Raw genomic sequence first — 21531 nt, forward strand, 5'->3', positions numbered from 1 at the left:
TATATTTACTACTGTTTATGTTATTCCTTTGAACTTTTTCAGTACTGTAATGTATTACGATTGTATTTGATAAAATATTAACATTTTGTTTGATTATTATAATAAAATTAATAATTATCAATTCTGATATTTGTGTTTTTATTTTATGTCTCGTCCAGTATAACAATTTACTTTAAGTCTACAAAGTTCATAATATAATGCTACTATTACTGTAGATTGTACAGTATGAATGAAACTAATGAAAATATAACACGATAATTATTTTGTTGTTTGGTGGAGAACGCGTCTTCCCAAATCAGTTGATTTAGAATTCGAGAGTTCCAGCGGTCAAGTCCTAGTAAAGCCAGTTATTTTTATATGTATTTGTACTAGATCGTGGATATTGATGTTCTTTAGCGGTTGGGTTTCAATTAACCAAAAATAAAATATGAGTTTTCAAAAGGAAAACAAAAATATAGATTTTTTATAAGTTTCACTTAAATTTGTCTAAATAATTCTCAATTGAATTCTATTTATTGTAATTGAAATACTACTAGTTGGAATATACTTACATGGGATTTTATTGATTTAAAAAAAAGAAAGTATTTTTGAGAATTGTTACTGTTTTCAGAAGCGATTGACACTTTATGTCTGGTTGTAAAAAATGAGAAAATCTAAAAATCTGATTTTTTCTTTTAGATTAAAGTAGTACCCGAGTTAATTTTAAAAGCCAATAAAAAACAGTTATTTGCTGAAGATAAAAATTGAAAATGTTAAATAAATTTAAAAGAGTTTTAAAAGATATATATTTCCACCATAGATAGTTTGAGAATAAATAACGTAAAAATCTAAAAAACTAGTTTCTGCAAAAAAAATAATTATAAGATGATAATAATCATACCAAAAAATTAGAGATCCGGAATTAACATTTATATTTCTAAGATTACTAAAGGAATATTCAATAGAAGCTCTGGTTAAAATATTGAAAGAATTTGTCAATAACACTAAAGCATTATAAAATAAACATACTCAAAAGTTAAAATTTAAGGTTGAATTTCGAAACCCATTCAAATAAAAATGACAGTAAGACAAGATGATGGTCTCTCACATCGTTCAATTTCGCTCTGGAAAAATCGATTGAAGAATAGAATATGAAAATACAAATACTTGTAAAAAAAAAATACAAAAGTCAACATCTAAATGTTTACATTTTACCATTAGCTGATGACATGGTAACTTTGGAAAAAACTTTAGATGGGAGAATGAAATTTCAATAATCAGAAAAAAGTGCAAACAAAATCAAGCTATAAATTTAATATAATGGATTCGAATAATAAAAGTGGATGCAAATCATGAAAATTTCAGAAGAATCAATCAAAAAGTTGAAACGCTTACGTAAAATCATTACTTTAAATGTATTAGAAAAAAAAAGAAATAATCTCCAGAACACAAAAAATGAAAAGTGGCTTTCATCTTAAAGAAACATAAAATAAAAAATTCCTATTAAAAAACAAAAACACTATAAAACCATGGTTTTCCAGACATTTTGTATAGTACAGAAGGCATACAGAACTTCTAGGAAAATCTAGTAATTGTCGAAAAAATTATTTTAAGAAAACTCTACTGCGAAAACTCAATATTTGAAACTAAATTAATAAAACAAATATGTAACTTTTTTTTGAAAAATGAAAATCAAATAAGCAAGTTCTCGATGAGGATCGATTGAAATTCTCAATTGAAGAACTCGAATTATTAAATATTTCCAAAGAAATAATTTTTGATGAATTCTTTCAGAAAACTAGCGGATTGAATCTACATTTCCAAAGAAACAGAAAATGAAACACGATGACTGGACCAAAGAAAGGAGAGAAAAGTTTAGGGAAAACTGAAACAATGTAATTTAACCAAACTTAACCTACACTCGCTAACCTAGCGAGCGTAGATTAAGTTTGTTAATTATATTTATAATTTAATTTATTTTCTTATTTCAATATACTGAAATAAATTATATCCCATAAAAAAGTATCTTTTACGTATTTATCTTGTAAGTACGCGTATTTATTCGTTAATTATTATTTTTGTTAAAATGTACTTTACACAAACGGGTGTTCCGCACAGCGCTAGTAGTTTAACCTTGATCAAGGACTGGTCTGGCGGCAAATTGTAGACAGCGCGTCGGCAAGCAGTTCCGTCGATGTACGATGATTTATAAAGTTATCCGACATGAATTAAACGAACATTTATAATAGGTTTTTTAAAATTTATTTTACTCGCAATGACAACATCCAGAATATCCGCATTATTTTTTTCTTTTCCTCCGGGACAACCGTTATGTATCGCTTCACAGAATGAGAAGAAATAGCAATTTTATAGCGTGTGAAAATATCACGCCTGACCGGGATTCGAACTCGCGACCTCTGGATGAAAGGCCGAGACGCTATCACTCGCACCACGCGAGTTAACCGCTCACTATCACGCGCATTTTTTTTAAATTGCTTTTTTCACGTTATGAATTATGATAATAATGTCAATCGTAACCCGAAATCGAACCCATAACGTTTTATCCGACAGTACTATCTTCTCGCAATTATTATTTTCATACTGTTTACTATAATAAAATTAATATTAACCCGTAATTTAACAATCTGTTTTATTTTATACGTATATTACAATAATGTATTATAAAAATGACATCAGAGGTTACATACTAATGAAACGTGTAAATAGATTAATTTTTTTTTACCTTCGGGTCCACAGTTAAGTTATCGCTTCAAAGGATGAGATGAACAATTTGTAGCGCGTGTGAAAATGCCATGCCTGACCGGGTTCGAACCTGGGACCTCCGGATGAAAGGCCGAGACGCTACCACTCGCGCCACGGAGGCCGGTTGCATAATATTAACCTAAAATACAGAAACATCTTGTATTACAGATCAAAATTACAAAATAACTTTACAAATAAATTCAAAAAATAGTAATTTAAATTTTTACTGAGGGCGGTAACATATATAATGAAGGTTAAGAGGACACGATGTAACGATATTTTTTTAATATAAAAATCTACGATAATCGATTAAAAAAAAATCGTCGATTTCGGAACAGTTTCAATGAAAGACGTTTCTAAAATTCTGGTCATATTGGAAACCACATACTGTATTCATTCCATGAAAGTGGATTAATTTTTACCCCCCTATAAATCTCTGATTCCGTAATTTTTTGGTTGTGTGTATCAACCGCACGATAAAATTAATTTTTCAGCAGTTTTTTTAACATTGTCACGAGTAGTTACACACAAGTGAAGAAAAAAGTAATATAACCTCACTACATTAAAACTAAAAAGATTATTTGTAATCTAATTAATTTTTGATATACTTAAGCTTAACTATAACTAATTAATTTAAAATAACACAATAAGAATTTAATACCTTTATGAACACAGTTTTTCATATAAGTAAATTTACCTATCTTGTGTAGGTTAGGTAGACAAAACGGTTTAAGTAAATTAGAAATCGCGAAACATATGATTTGATTATCACGAAGCATATGAGGTTATCAGACTAAACCGATTACGGGATTTCTTCTAAAGATGTATATTTTGAAAATATTTTTATTTAATGTTGTTTGTTATTTATATTTGTAACTTTATTTATTAAATTTTCTATTGTAAAAAAAAATCATGTTACAAATAATTATACACGTTAAGTAAAACCGATAAAAAAAACAACGGTCTCTCATTTTACCAACTTAAATTTAAATAAAGAGATCTGTATTTAAAATAGTACCTAATTGTATAAAGAAGTAAATAATTAAAACTATTAACTGATTGTAATTAAGACATTAATTAATATATATTATTTAGTTTTATTTACAAATATTATTTATTTAAAAGTTATAAACGTATTTTTTTTAAATAATCTAATAAACAAAAACAGATGACGGCGGATGATTATTACCAGACTCAAATCTTTTGTAGAACCCACAAACCTGTTAAAACATGTGCATTTAACGTCGTAGAAATGAACGGAAAGCACGTCGTTTGATATTAGCTTAAAATGTTATTTTCCTGGATTTAAGGTAAAATTAGGGTAAACTTATTGAAAAGCAGCATATTTATGCGAGGAATAATAGTTGTTAAGTATTTAAATTCATTATATAAATTAATATTCAATTTTGACTGGTTACTGATTTATTATAAAGCCACGTGCTTTAGACTTTGTAATGTTAAAAAATTGATTTTTATAAAATAGATAAATCATTTAAATTATATTTAATATAATATTTATTGCTATGACATTTATATGTTAATATGATTTTTTCTGTTTTTAAATTAGATATATTTTTTTTAATAAAAAATTGTTGCAAGGCTGTAGTCTTTTGTCCATGCTTTCATGGCAACATTTTGGTTTTTTATAAATTGCAAATTCTAATAATTTTTTATTTGTTCAATTACTGCTGTTTGCTCTACATACCGTGATTTATATTCTTAAAAATAAAATGAATTCCTACAATTTAAAAAAAAGATGATGCAATCAGTTGAAATTTGCTACAGCCTAAATTAGGTGAAGATTATGCAATGCAGTTTATTGAAAAATAGTTCTACAATCTATTAATTTATTGGTAAAATGTTTATCAATTTATTAATTAAATTATTTAAAATAAAAAATGTGTACGCCAAAGATTGTTACATATACTACAAAAAAGGTATATGCAGAAAGATTAATTATTGTTTAAATAATTAATAGAAAAGTGCATGCATTAGGGTTTGTGGCGTATACTGAAAGCAAAGGTATATGCAGAAAGATTAATTATTGTTTAAATAATTAATAGAAAAGTGCATGCATTAGGGATTATGACATATACCGAAAAAAAGGTGTATGCAGAAAGATTAATTATTGTTTAAATAATTAATAGAAAGTGCATGCATTAGGGATTATGACATATACTGAAAAAAAGGTGTATGCAGAAAAATTAATTATTGTTTAAATAATTAATAGAAAAGTGCATGCATTAGGGATTATGACATATACTGAAAAAAAGGTGTATGCAGAAAAATTAATTATTGTTTAAATAATTAATAGAAAAGTGCATGCATTAGGCATTATGACATATACTGAAAAAAAGGTGTATGCAGAAAAATTAATTATTGTTTAAATAATTAATAGAAAAGTGCATGCATTAGGCATTATGACATATACTGAAAAAAAGGTGTATGCAGAAAAATTAATTATTGTTTAAATAATTAATAGAAAAGTGCATGCATTAGGCATTATGACATATACTGAAAAAAAGGTGTATGCAGAAAAATTAATTATTGTTTAAATAATTAATAGAAAAGTGCATGCATTAGGCATTATGACATATACTGAAAAAAAGGTGTATGCAGAAAAATTAATTATTGTTTAAATAATTAATAGAAAAGTGCATGCATTAGGGATTATGACATATACTGAAAAAAAGGTGTATGCAGAAAAATTAATTATTGTTTAAATAATTAATAGAAAAGTGCATGCATTAGGGTTTGTGGCGTATACTGAAAACAAAGGTATATGCAGAAAGATTAATTATTGTTTAAATAATTAATAGAAAAGTGCATGCATTAGGGATTATGACATATACTGAAAAAAAGGTGTATGCAGAAAAATTAATTATTGTTTAAATAATTAATAGAAAAGTGCATGCATTAGGCATTATGACATATACTGAAAAAAAGGTGTATGCAAAAAAATTAATTATTGTTGAAATAATTAATAAAAAAAAATGCACCAAGGATTATTGCATATACTGACTTATTTCAGTTGAGGTAATGCACCAGTTTACATAGACAGCTTTCATATCAAGGCTGTTGTGAATAAACTGCTGCTTTAAATTTTAATTTGCGTCTATAGCTTAAGAAATTTTTGGGGTAATGACTAGTTCATTTCCTCAAAAAAAAAATGTAATTATTCAATGAATTTAATCAAAAATGCGGTTTAAAATTAAAACCAGTTATTACTGGAATTTTTTAAGTAACTGTTTAATTAAAATTTTTAAATTAGATAATGTTTATTAGAATGATGGAACGAGACCAGTAGAATATTATGCTATAAGTTGGCAGTAATATTATGCTTTCATTAGTTCTGAGATCACTTGTAGATCCTAGATAAAAAAATGAATTCAGTTGTTATTAGCAGTAATATTACATTTATTTACCATCGGTAGTGTTTTACACGTATTCTTTTGTACATGTTTACAGATTATTTTTCATCTAATATTATTTTAGTAATATGGAATTCAAATAGGACATAAATAAGTTGTAAGGCTTTTTACATACACAAAAGTGACCTTACTATTTAATCTATACTTCTATAATTTTTTCATGATTTTTAAAAGTAATTTTCAGTTAATTAAAATCTGATTGTGATATCTAGCAATCTTAACAAAAAAAAAAATCATACTTACACATACACATCTCCAAACATTTCAAACAATAAACTTCTGTAATTAGAATGAATTCTCGCACAGTTATGACAAACTTTTCATTTACGAGACCTTCGCTATTTTGCAGTCTGAAATGCACTGATTTTCACAGTACAATGCACTACATAAGTTCAATAACTCAACCGGTCTTCATCAAATTTTCACACGCACAACTTCAGTTACACTACTACAGCATATCTAAGTTTCAATGAAAATGATGTACGCTAATGTATATAAGGAACTTAAATTTTAAGTGAATGATATTTTAGTACTTCTCGTACCTCAAAACGTAAAGAAAATTCAATTTCAACCCCTCAAACCCTCCGTTTGACTGAAAATAATATACTTTTTTTTCAAAAAACTGTTAAAAAATTTTACACAGCTTTATTGTTACATTTGTTAATTATCAACAGATATATTCATTCATTTATCACAAGAGATCTTAATCATTATGAAATGAATTATTTCTCATTTTAAATAATTAATTAATTATTTATGTTTAATTTTCATGCGGTTCCATATTTCTAGAAACTTGAAACAGAAACCGATTGCAAGTCACATGATACAAATCAACTTTAACCATCACCTCTCATAAAATCTTTAAACAATTTTTTTCAACACCGGTCACTGTAGAATCACAAAAATTAGTTAACCGGCTAGTTTTTTAGCCCTCCAATACTCCTTCATTCTGTCACTGTCCAACTTCCTTCTTTCTTTTGACCGCTTTCGATTACCGTATTCTTTCTTCTCCTTCTGGATCCCATTCAATTCTAAGATTTTTTTTGTAAGCAACCTTCTGTATTTTAAATCCGTCACATTTATGTTTGCTATCCTTAGGTCCCCTTTAATTTGCTTGAACCACTTAATACTCATTTTTTCACCATTACACTTGTCAAAAATTCTCTTCGTAAGCCTGTTTAAATTCATTCTTGACAGATGTCTGTAAAATACCAGTCTTAACTTAATGTGGTGCTTATGCATTTATTTCCCAGTAAAGTTTCTCGTTTTTCCTTAATTTCCAACCGTCGTTAGTTTTTGTGGGCCCTAGGATTTTCCTTGTATCAGTCTTTCAGCAGGTTCCAATTTACCTATTCCCCTTTGTTCAGAGCTATGCGTTTGGCTCCATATAAAATTCCTGTTTGGATTACTGTTGTATAGTAACTGATCTTGCCCGTCCTTGTGATATGTTTCATATTGTATATGTTCTTCGGTAGGCCATAGGATGTTAGAATTTACTGGTACTGACAATGTTTGTTCCCTTGTCCATTTCTTTTGGTCTGTTAACTTCACCCGAGTACCTAAATTTCTTCGTATTTTTAATTTGTTTATTTGTATATAGTCGATTATATACTCTGAGAATGTTGATTCAAACCAAAATTACAAATAGAAGGCAATTAATATTTAATTGTGGAAAAATAAAATAAAAATATTAACCAATATGTAAAAATTACTTAAAATTTGTAAAATTTTAACTTGCAGGAAGGGTTTATAAGTACATATAAATTGTACAATAAAACGTGAAACGATTACTAAAAGAATCAGGACATTCGTGAAAAACAAAAAGAACTTTTACTTTATTTGGCCATGCAATAATAATAATAATAAACAAAGGGATAAGTTAAAATTATAGTTTATATAAAAACATACACATAACAGTAATAATAATTATAATTTTAACCCCTCAATCAGATTAAATTTTTAATTTCTTTGGAGAAAAGTTGCCGATTGATATTTTCTCGGTTGATGTTTAAAAAAGTTTTACTTTGTTTAATTTTGGTGACATTAATATATACATAAAAAAATCTGTGTCTTAACTATCTCCTGTCTTAACTAGTAATCATATACACTAACTTCTAACTATTAACCATTAACAATTAATTTGGGTAGTTTATAAAAATCTGTGTCTTAACTACTAATCATATACTAACTTACTGACTGTTAACCATTAGCAATTAATTTGGGTAGTTTATAAGCAAACTAACTGGTGGTGGATTTTTATGTATATTATATATGTTGCTATAATATATACTATACATATAGTATAAACTTATGTTGCCATAATATATTTAAATTTAGGTCGTTAAGTTTAAGTTTAACTGTTGGTTAATTTATTTGTCGATCGACAAAGTATTCAAAGAATTAACTAAAATCTGATTGTTTGAGGTTAAGATAATTAGTTATTAATTATATGAGAAACAGTTTGAGGGGCGTTTTCTTTTTTCCCTTATTTGGATCATATTTTTTCTTTTTTTAAGTTGCTCACAGTAGAATCCTTTAATAAAGATAAAATGCAAGAACATCATCTTGTTCTTAACAGACTGACATCTTTATATAAACCGTTAACTTGGATTATTTCTCAGAGATATTTAAATTTATTAACTTTGTTTATTTTTCCACATTTTGAATTGAATTTTTGTTATTGGTTATCAGTAATGCTTTATTGAAGGAAATTTTGAACCCTACTTTATCTGCGATTTCTTTTATACCGTTTACTTGTTCTCCTACTGTGTGAGATTTTTTGAGAAAATTGCAGTGTCATTAGGAAAGTTTTGGCAATTAATTCAAATAACTGTCAACTTCCAACCCGGTTTTATTTCACGGTGTGTACCAATTTTTTTCATCTTTTTCTCCCGTTCTCTTAATTTTTCTAAGACACGGTTAAAAAGAATTAGCGATAAACTACCCCTTTGCTTTATTCCTATTTTTAATTTTACATTCTTCTGAGAATTTTCCCATGAATTTCTCTTATTATGATTCTATTAGTTATAATTGTACAAATTAAACGGTTGTATTTGTTTCAGAATAATTAATGATATTTGAATCTATTTTGACCCAGATCCTATTATTGAAGTTGTTACATCGTATAGGCCAGTAATTCTTTCAAATATAACGTTCACTAGTTTAATCTACCAGTATATTTCAGTATTTATGGTATTATCAACCCCCAATGCAAGAATATTCTTTTGTTCAATTCTATTCTGATGAGGTGAATAAATTATTTCTATTGATATTATTATAAAAACGTTTTTGTTACTGTTAATAAACTTTGTTTTTCGTCTTCATAATTAAATTGTGCTTTAATTTATGTTACTTTTCACTGTGAATCACCTTCAGCCTATTGTTGTAGCTCAAAATTTTTACCTTTTATTCTTTTTTAACGGTCAATTTAATGTATTTATGTTCTGGAATCGATCGATTCCAAATCTTTAGGAACGTATTTTTCAAAAATGTTTATCCTGTTTACATCACGTCGATTTGTTTCTTATTCTGAGTGTAAATTCAGTAAAATTTTATAATTTTTTTAAATCTTTTTTTTTTCATGTCACTTTATTACTACAATATCATTTTACTGTTCCCTCTTATCACAGATTGTATGGGTTTTATGTTTTTTCTAGATATTTAAATAATAACATAGAGTTACAACCGTTCTAACCCGGTAAACTAACCGTTTGTGAAACATTACATTGCCCTGTATCTTTACTCGCCTAGTAATTTTCAGAAGAGAATATTCTTCCATTTTTAAAGTATTTGTGTTCTTATTCTAGATTATATAGATAAATTATATTCCGATAAAAATTCAGTTGTTCTTACAACATATTGTAGAGATTGTTATTTGAGGACAAGGTTGAAACGGTTTGGGTGGCAAAGCATGAAGCAGTATGTCAAAGCTTCTAGAATGACTGGAAATGTTGAAACCATAAAATCATAAATTTATTTTTGATTAGGAACTCTCTGTGTAATATACTATGAAAATATGGCACTCGTAAGAATATAACTTGTGACAATTATAATATCTACTACTCTTTATTGTAATGAATTTTATAAATACATCTGCATTAAATTTAATTAACTTCATTATAACTCGGCATTTTTCAGTGTAAAAGCCACTTAAATGATAATATTGTTCTGGTCTTATGTTCCAGTTAGGGTGAATAGTAATAAGATTACAATTCAATGTTGAATTAACAGTAACCAGCATAAATGTTTGGTACTTGAGACTTGAGTATGTAACATCTATCAGTTACCATTATCTGTGCTCTGCTTTGCGGTGTACAGAGTACAATGTCAATGGATAACTGAATGTTTCCTGCCTTTGCAGGGAATAGTACATATCAGCAAACACAAATTCGCTCTGATTACAGAATATAAATGTATATATCTGTAGGAAATATTACACAATTATGGTCTTACAGATATTGCTATACATGATCTGCATATAATTAATTTCTTCAGCTGATATGTAAGAAGCATAAATATGTTGTAATATTTCAATAAGTGAGTGCGCGACGCGTACGCGTTCAACCGCGTCGGACACCGGCCGTTTTCTTCGATACGGGGTTACGCATATACCATAAATGTGGATACACGAATGGTATAAGATGGGTGTTACTAACGTTAATACCCATATATATTTTTGTGCTGTTTCTTTACAGGTCCGACTACAGCAGTTCCATCAGCAGCAGTCCTCCCTAATATCCACCCAAAAGAAACACCCCATTTTTTTCAAAACTGTACTTTTTATATTAAAATAATTTTTCTTTAAATTTTATTTATTTTCTAGTTTTAATAGTATTTTTAATTTAGATTTTTAATGAAAATACATAACTGCTTTAATAGTTTTTTTTTTTAAGTTAAAAATATTTTTAAATGCACAATTTTAAATTTTTTTTTTTTTTTTTTTTTTTTTTTTTTTAAAGAAATAACCTAATTTTATTATGTAAGGAATTTATTTCCATTAAGGGGATGTAATTTATTATTTGTTTTAATAATGATTTTTAAACATAGATTAATAATTACATTTATTTAAATAATTAAACTTATTATTATTCAATAAAGGGGGGATACTCCACCTTGGCCCTTTACCCCATCCAGCGAGCTACAGTCTACATTTTCTTCAGTTCATCGCTTCAGCATCAGTCCTCCCGATTATCCGCCCGAGGGGAATAAATTTTTTTTCAAATCTATAATTTTTTTAATATTTAGACTGTTCATTTAATCTTTCTTTTCACTAGAAGTTAATTTACATATAACATTTTTTATTTTAATTTTAATAAAAGCTCATTTTTAGTTATATTACTCTGATTTTATTAAGCGAATTAAAATTTAACAGTAAAATTAATTATAAAGTTTGCTTTTTTAAAGCTTTTTTTTAATTTAGATTTTTCAGATTAGTTTATTTAATTGGTAGCTAGAAAATAATTTTAGAATTAGTGTAATTAATGAAAATCATTTAATTTCTTTTTAACTTTTACTATATACTTTTTCATTAAGGGGGGTATAGTCCACCCTGGCCCTTATCCTCTCAGCGATCTTCAGTCATCATCTACATACTTCTGCAATATTATTTTGTTTTTATTCTGTGTTTAGTTTGAATCAGGGCAAGCTCGAAATCGGTGAATTAAATCTGTAAATCAGATATTTATTTAAAGCGTATAATAAAATCTTTTATCATTTTTCTTATTTTTAAATACGATTATTACGAGTATGAAATAATTTCAACTTGAACTATTTTAATATTTTCGGAATAAATCTATGTTTTTATACCTCTAATTATTTTCATGTTGTTTCATGAAAATGGATTATCGCCTACGATCGTAAAAAAACAGCTAACCCTGATTTGAACTTTTAGTATTAAGAAGGCATCATTATCCAGTTCGGCGGTACAGTGGCCTTCTTTGCAGTTCTTCAGCTTCGTATCCACCGGTGCCAAGTCTATACCGGCGGATACCTACAAGTCTGTACCTTGATATCCGGATGATTCATAAAAGCGCTGGTCGATCGTGTTTGAGGAATCAGAAGAAAGAAGACGAATCAACCTGGTTGTTATCGTGGGCTGCAATTGAAGGCCTCTACCACCACAGGGCAATAAAATTAAGGTAAGTTACACTGCTATTATAATTTGGGGGGAGGGGACAGACTGAGAAATATTATAGTATGTCAGTTAAACGTAATTTTTTTTTTTGTAAGAGAAGTTTTATCATTTTTAAAATAATTATATTTTATATCTTTGTATCTTATTCATCAAATTATTATAACAAATGTATAAATAAATTAAGTAAAAGAATAAAAATATTTCAATTTCTACAGAGATTTAATTCAATAAAACTGACTTACCCTTTATGTATCTACCCTTTAAATATTTTATACGTAATATGAACTTGATTAGTACTGAAAGTCATGATTATCATCATATCGATCAATATTTGCCACATCAGATAAATTTTTATGATTTTTCTTTTTCTTATAAAATTGAACTATAATATTTAAATAAGTTTTATAAATTTTTGTTACATTATGTAAATATTTTTAATATGGAATTAAAAAAAAAACCATATGTTATCTATTTAACAATCGTTCTAAATATTTAAGCATTATAATGTACAGTTTAGATAACAGGTGTGGTGTTGTTACTGTTAGTATAATCGATAGATTTTTTTCATTCTTATGTAATCCAACGAATACTAATGAATGTGATGTTGTGTGCAAGTTTTTAAAACGTTTAATTTACGTATTGAAAATACTTTTTTAAGCAAAACAAAAAGGTTAATATTAATGTATTATAATATACATCAGTGGCGGCTTGCGTATAGGCACTGTGGAACTGCAGCATCCCCTATTTCCACTTGATATTATTAATAACATTTAATTATGAGTCCCTTTTTCTTTAATTCCTTCTTTATACTTGTACAATATATAATCCTAAGCTTAATGTTCAACCGATTATGGTTTTTAAGCGCACAAATCATATTCTTGAATGCGATAAAATGTAGAATTAAGTTATTATCCTGCTTCCAGCTATTCTATGATTCATTGTTTTTTTCTGTTTTTTTATTTTACAGAAAACTTTAACCCTACCTTGAAAAGGCCCAGAAAAAAATTTTCTGGAGCAGCACCCCCACCTAATATTAGTTACAAGCTGCCACTGATAATTGTAAATGTATTATTAAATTAATAATTTTCATCAATATAAATAAATAATTAAATATTTTTACTTTTTAATAAATTCTTTAACATTTATTAATTTGCTACATTTTTTTAATTATAAAAATACTCTAAGTTTATCGCTATTATTAAAAGTATTTATAAAAAAAAGTTCTCTGAATATAAAGAACCAAATTAATTAATTAATCTTTTAGTAATGAAAAATTTTCTTTTAATTTATTATTAATCAAAAAATGAATAAAAAGTTATTAATAAACATAATTAAATATTAAAACACAAAAATTCTATTCTGTTCGATTCAAAATAATAAAGATAAAATGACGTGATAAAGAATACTAGTTTATTTCTTTTTATTAAAATTACTTTCTTGAACCGTTAAGTTACAGTTTAACTATTAATTCTATTATAACGATTAACAATGTTTCTTTTAATTAAGTATTTTGGATAAACGGTCTTGTTTTCTTAGATCAATAAATAAATAGATACACAAGCTCTTTTCCACTCTTTTAAATAATAAAATTGAATTATAACATCGCTATAGAATAGCTATCGATTAGATAGTATGTATTTTCTTAATGCTACTGAATAAATAAATTTTTGTTACTAACGGTACATATATAATACTAACATCGTTTATTTAATCTTTTGTTGCAGGTACGACAACGATTACTTACATAGGTTAAGAGTGAACAGCGTTAATGCGGCTTAACTATATAGTTTTATAATAACGATTAAAGGGAGGACTACTTACTTCGTAACTGGTGCTCCTTTTCCAGTAGAATTAAGTTTCTTTTTCAGGTAATTATATATTCTTGTTTTGTTTTACAAACATGTGCATGTTAGACTAAATTTGCATGTTAGAATTAAGGAAAAATCGCGTTTCCCCAGTAGGCCCCTCAGTAGGTTGTAATTGTTTTTTAATTATGTTATATGTGTTGTGTTTTTTTACAGGTTCATTATATATTTTAAGTTAGAATTAATTATGTTAAGTCGCGTTCGCGTTCCATACCCCGTCAACAGTAGGCCCGATTATAAACCGGGGTATTATTTTAATATTGTTTTTTTATTTATTTAAGATTAGATTAAGTACATGTTGTTAAGCCGTGTTAACCTGATCGGAATTTTCTGAAGAACTGTTTATTTATTATGTATGTATATTTTAAGTACACCAAACTGTATTTTTATCAACCGCCTTGATATTTTTACTAATTTTGTTTCAGAATATTTGTTTCAGGTAGAGATTATGTCATATTTTAACTAATCGATGTTGAAAAAAATTGTGTGATGAAGAATAAAAAAGGAAAAATGGATTCCAAAAGAATTAAAATATAAATAACTTGTTAATCTATTTTATTATTTTTGTACTAATATTTCTCGAGATTGTTTCAAGTTTGTTTCAGCTACAGAAAATTGCGATATTTCAACTACTTAATGCTGGATCAACATACTAAAGTAACGCTTAGAAAATTGTACATGTGATGAATGTATAACAAAAAATACGATGAAAAGGCTAATTTCAAAAGTCAAAATGATGATCAGATTAAGATTAACACAATCAACATCTAGATGACATGAGTGAGTATAATTTTAAATTTAATTAGATTATAGAAAAACAATGTAAAACCTCATGATCAGATTTCTTTTACAAAACAACTGAAGGGGTTTCTTTTTGTAAGACAATTTTAATTTTTGACATCGTAAATGGTAAAAAATTTCACAGACTGCTGCATTTGATTTTAAACAGTTTTAGTAAAAATAAAACAAGTATAATTAATTAGTCTTATTTATTATAAATAACATAAACTTGTGAAGATTTTTACTATATGGAACATTTTATGTGTCTGAAGATGAATCGATGGCGCTAGTTTTAAATTGAATTTTTTCAATAATTATTTGTAAAGATTTTGCACAATACTATATTTTAGATGTTGTTGTTGTTGTTGTTACCTTACTTTTAATAGTACAAGAGTTGCTGTATTCACTATAGAACATTAATTATGTAAGCATCTTAAATCTGCATTTGCCATAGTCTAGTACAAGTTTTATTTTATGTCACACTAAAGATGAGCTCTCTCTTTTTTGTTTAGCTTTCGGAATCACCGTAAGGTATTACTTCAGGGGATGAATGAGGATGATATGTATGAGTGTGAATGAAGTGTAGTCTTGTCTTATCTCCGTTCCTGAGAGGTGTGGTTAATCGAGACCCGACCGCTAAAGAACACCGGTATCCACAATCTAGTATTCAAATCTGTATAAAAGAAACTCCCTTTACTAAGATTTGAACCTTACAACTCTTAACTTCAAATTCAGCTGATTTGTGATGATGAGTTAACCGCTAGACCACCTCGGTGGGCTATTAAAGATGGGCTGCTTTCCACCAACAGCACTGCTAACCTGTTAAGTTAACTGTTATTTAGCAAACTCGCTGGATCCCCTGTTATAAGTAATCTGTCTTGGTTTGCATTCTGTTACACGAGTTTTGTTTGCATGACATTAAAAATTGCTGATCTGAACAAAAGGCTGAGCAAATACTTTGGACGGTGTAACAAACTTATACCAGACAGTATAAGTGGTTGTTAATGAGGTGTAGCAAAATTTGATTGGCATATTTTAAAATGAACTTACGAAATAATAAAAAAAAAACCACGGGCTTTGAATGTCTTCTGTATATCTTGTGCAGAAAATTTAATACAAAGAGATTCATTCATCTATGCTGATTGTAATTCGAACGGTATAGTGTGAAAAACAAAATAATTTCAATTTTTTGTAATATCTGTAGTTAAAAAAAAGATGGTATTCAGTTCATTAATCTACCATTGACATTATTAAGACCTGTGCTTCATGGGCAGGATACTCCTATTTTAAGACTTCAATCTGTGTTACTAGACGATAACATTTCATCCACCTAGCATATAGAAAAAGTTACAATTACTTACAATACAATTTCTTCACCGGTCTTTGAAGATTAGAATCTATAGCCGCCCAAAGATGAAGGATTTTGTTCACAATTTGGATCTTACTAAATAAATTAACATATACAGTTAAATAAACAATTTGTTTGGAGTTTTAATGGTAGTACTTTCACACTGAGGCACTACACAGTACTTGTAAAACTTTGAATTCATTTTAGAGTTGGTAATTTTAGAAACATCTTAAAGACTTCACTAAACATCTGATTGTTTTATAAAGTGTGGTGTCTTAGGAGAGACAATGACAGTTTGGAGAGTTTTGGTGGAAAATTTTAGTTACTTTATAAAAATGCAAAATACGTAGTTTAAATGATCATTTATGTATTATAACATTTATATTTTAATAAAATAGACTGTGAGGCATAATATAAACCGGTTTCTCAAAAACAGTCAACTAGCCTATTAACATACCCTTATTTGTTAATAATAGACTTGTGAAGATTTTTATTATGTGGAACATTTTATGTGTCACAAGGTGAATCAAGTGTACTAGTTTTAAATTTAATTTTTTTAATAGTTTTAATGATTTTGCACAAGGGATTTTTATGCAGAGAAAAAAGCATCACAACAGTTTTTCTCTCTGGCCATTTTAGGCGCAACAGATTGTGAGAAGAAGAAAATTTTAGTTCTCCTTTTTTCAAATCTGTTTTTAATATCTCTTTTCACTAAGTTACTCGGTTTATTTTAATAAGTGCACCGATTCAATATTACTACAAATAAGTTTGGGGAAGAATACTAGTTGTACAAGTAGAAAGTTCTTCTCTTTTTTAGGAGATCTCTAGTTAAAAAAATAACCACCCGTTTACTAAGTTTGAAATTTCTCATAGGGTTTACTTGATTCTTTTTACAGACATAAATTGCGCTAAGAGACAAAACATTAAAATCAGAAACTCCAGCTATAGAACATCAGAACAGCATACAGGAAAAAGTAACAAGGTAAAGAATAAAAAATTATAAATTATGAGGAAATGTTTTGGTACACATAGAATGATGGATAGAATTTGTAATGAAAAACTAAAGCGGTTGTGACATCTTAAAAAAATGTAATGTGGGAAGTTAGCTAAATAATTCACGCAAAACAGAAAGAAGACAAGCAACAGACGTAGAGGGGTAATTGGAGAAAGGCAGCAATGCAAAAAATTATTTCAAATATGAACAGATTAAGTAAGTACTGTGTTCCAAATTTGTTACTTGAAAGAGAATTAAAGTTGAATAATCCAGTTTTGTTTGTGTTTTTTCCATCTAGTTTATTGGAAAAATAATACTGTTAAATTAAATTTTATTATACTATATCTCATGATGATCTAAATCCAGTTATATTTTAGCCATTTAATATTTGTTTTTTATTAGACTCAGGCTGTGTTTCCCTATAAATACCCACCATTAATTGAATCCTAACAAAAACAGTAAATTATAAACATTGAAAAAATTTTAATTTATTTAAAAAAAACCCTATCTATTTAAGCCTAACCGTTCACTAGATTTGTAGCTTGATATCATCCGGTGGATGAATTCTGTCTTTATAGCTGCTGAAAAATACGGTTGAAAATAGATTAGAATAAGTGTGAGATATCTGTAATAGTAAATGTTAAAATATTTAATATCGATATTTTAATATTTATTAAAACTAATCGTGCTGATCTTCAAACTTAGTTAAATAAACTGGTTTTATTTGAAACAATTTTGCAATTAAAATAACAAAACACCAGCTTTTACTATTTGCAATAATTTTTTAACTTTTTACATTTTCATTTTAATTTAAACTTCAGTTTTCATTGTAAACTTTTTTTATTTTCATTTAGATTAAAACAGAATCTGTATAAAGTGATAATTCTAGAAGAACTTTATGTATTACTGATTCTCTAAGCGATTATTTACTCTATTTTTGTTTTTTAACCTCCAGGACCACCATTAATTATTGTTTCAGAGGATGAGATGAATGACAAGTAGCGTGTGAAAATGTCATGCCTGACCGGGATTTGAACCAGAGACCTCCAAATGAAAGACCAAGACACTACCATTCGCGCCATGGAGGCCGACAAAGTGATTATTTACTTAAATGTAACTAACTTCACTAATAATAGCACGAGTATGATGGTTTGGTTAGTACAATCTTTATAAAATGTTATGATTATTAAATGATATTTCTCTACAGACAAAAAACAATTAAATTAACTAAGTACAAGATAATCAAATGATTTAAACAGATATAAATTCTTTCTCCAGGATATTAAAATTCGGTCAATTTTAAAAAAAAATCATAAGATGCAATGCAGATATTTGTTGAAAACCTTATTCAACAGTTTTTTTTCCGTAGGGGGAGAAAAAGCTCTTCCGATTGCTCCCAGTGGTGGCAGTTAAAGACAGTATGTTCAACAGAGTCAACTTATCCACAGTAGACACAAAGGCCTGATAGTTATTCAACAGCTTGTAAAGCTGCTGATAAAACAATAATTTTTCAATCTGTAAAACTGTTAAAAACAGTACGACACAGTAACAAGATACATTTTGCACGAAAACCCTCAGAGAATGATGAATTTTTATCACCAGACCGAGTAGTAAAAATACTAGAGTAAAACTCAAAATGATTAGATAATTTATATTCATAGTAAACAATCTTTTAATTAATTTTTTTTAATCATTTTATAATTTAATAGATAATCATATTAACTCTCACATCAACATATCATGAGATAACTGAATTTTAATGAGCGGAATTTACTCATTAAATTTTAATGAGTAACAAATGTTTGAAGTTTGCCAATCCGGTGGAGTTGAGTGCAGATTCTTCTTCCCTTTTCATCCAGCTATCTGTTGGAAACAACCTTCTCTTGTTTGTAAGGTTCCTTTGCTCCTAAATACTCTTGAAATATCCTTTTAAATATCCTAAACTTCCTTTTCTTTATCAGTTTACTGTGCCATCACCTCTGTGATCTTCATTCAGGCTTGTATTTCCTCTTGCACAGATTCTTTCAGTTATGCTCCTTCTCAATCTTCATTACATGCATAAACCGACTGTCAGCCTTGTTCATTTTTTCATTCAGATTTTCCATTCCGGTGCTAGTCTTCATATCCTTGTGGTTGATTGAATCCTTAATCTACTATTATTTATCTTATTTTACTTCTTATTACATTTTCAATAACTGGAGTTTTCCTTCTTATTTACCCGCAATCACCCATGTACTTTTACTGTAAGTCAGTATAAGCAGATAATATGACAAACACTACCTCCTTTCAGACATGACCACTATGTAGTAAACTCCTCCATCTTGGAAAATCTACCAGGTTGTTGGATTCCCCTGGCAACGACAAAAATTATTTTTGTATTTTGCTCTTTCCCAAAATACATGAAGTAATAATAATGAAATGCATGATTAATAATAATAATAATAATAATAATTAATAATGAACTTTGAGTTCTACATAGATTGTTTATTACTGTAATTTATTTATAAAAAATTCAGAATACACTAAGAAATTTTTCTTTTTTTTTTTCAGAATTTTAATTAACTGGATTATAATATTTTATACAATCAATTCAGTATTTCTCTATGAAGTTTATTTATACTAATCAAAGAATTCTTTTGTAATTTGATAAAATATGCTACTGTTGGTGAAGTGCACGTAGTAGAAGTGCACGTGGTGAAGTACGTAGAGACAAACATCTTTAGTTAAAAGTATATCTAAATAGATGTGTTCTTAGTTGAGGTAGGTGGAATATATTGGCCGGTTCATCAACATGACCATGATTGTTCGCATGTGATCAATGGATATTTTGCTGTAAAATGTTACAGGATAACGGCTTTAGGCCACGTATGAGCCTGTCTAGGTCTTCCATTTGTAGGCAGGCTGCAGAGGCACCTGCTAAGGAGGATGGTCCAATTGGAATTCAGGAGTCAGCGCCTGGGGAAGAAGATGGTAGATTTTATGGGGTATGGATCTGACACTGAGGTGTTGAAGGCAGTTAGGGTGGTTAAAAAAGAAGTCAGGAAAGTGACCCTGCTTGTAAAAGAGAACACCAAAACTAAGAAGAAGATTCAAGACATTGTCCTGAAGCTCCAGAAGAGTGTCAGTATCGAGAGAGTCAACGAGGAGGAAGTAGGTGTCCTGTGCAAGAGATTCTGGTAGGAGGAGTGGTTTACTCGCATGAGTGAACCCGATACCACCAGTGCTCCGGGGAGTGATGCGGTCCATGTGTTGGATGTTAATGGAAATAGTAGCGAGTACTCTAAGGTGGTGTTTGGTACCTGAAGGTACTTAGACAGTTAGAATATGAAGGTAAGCTGAGAGAAAATCTGGTTCTAGCAGAGAATACCAGTCCTGAGTTATTGCTTGGTGATGGGATGGAAATGAATGAGCGACGTAGTTTCATCATGGTAGTAGATTCCACTAAGAGTGAAGACTCCGAAAAGCTTCAGTGTTATTGAGCATTGCTTAAGATTAACGAGGTGACAAAGCTTGACTTGGCAATAGTAATGCGACGGGTAAGTGACTTCGGAAGGTTATGGAGTGTGTCGCAAGGAGGGCCAATCGGAGGTACTCTTTCCGGCTGATGGCGGATAGTGCTGCTAAGCAAACAGCCATGGGTGGAGACAAGGGTAGTGTTCAATGAGTGGATATGGTGCCAACCCAAAGTAGGACTCTAGTGGTCAGAGCAAAGCCCCGCAACGGCCACTGCATACAGTGGCCGTTGCGGGGCTTTGCTGGACAAACACAGAGTTAAAATCTGATAGATCTGCTGTAGGGTCTCCCGTAGATCATCGGAGGAGCGCTGCTTTCGTGTTGGTCGACAACCGTAAGCAGTGTTATAACTGTGCATGGGGGGGGGGGGGGCACCTGAGTAGGGATTGCAGTGAAGTTCAAGTAGCTTCACTGCAATCCCAAGTATCTCAAGTAGCTCTGGAAGGTACAGTGCCACTGTTTAACTGGGATGAAGTGGGAAGAGGGCTTTCCCCTATGCCAGTATTGTGGGGTCATTCACTACTCAGAACATGTTATGCTAGGGTGTCGCACACCCAGTAGTGGATGAGTTTGGGGAGTTAAGGGTCGGGAATGTAGTTCCTAAGATGCTTGCCTTGGAGGTATCGAGGCGGGGTAAAACTGCCATTGTTGAGGTTATTGTGTGTGGAAGAGAGGCACAGGACGGCGAGTAGGAGTACCTTGCATGGGTCGTAGTTGATGTAGTG

At 29.2% G+C, this 21531-nt stretch overlaps 1 protein-coding gene across 3 annotated transcripts in view; it reads right to left on the reverse strand.

Annotated features, from left to right (window-relative positions):
- LOC142321339 (uncharacterized) overlaps positions 1-21531 on the reverse strand; it is a 165359-nt gene that overhangs the window by 25032 nt on the left and 118796 nt on the right. For all 3 annotated transcript variants that reach the window (XR_012755602.1, XR_012755601.1, XR_012755604.1), the window contains one exon: positions 2723-2881. The gene's annotated coding sequence lies outside the window, so the exon portion shown is untranslated. The remainder of the gene's footprint in view (positions 1-2722; positions 2882-21531) is intronic.

The sequence above is a fragment of the Lycorma delicatula genome, chromosome 3 (genome assembly GCF_047948215.1).
Source record: "Lycorma delicatula isolate Av1 chromosome 3, ASM4794821v1, whole genome shotgun sequence".
Taxonomy (NCBI): Eukaryota; Metazoa; Arthropoda; class Insecta; order Hemiptera; family Fulgoridae; genus Lycorma; species Lycorma delicatula.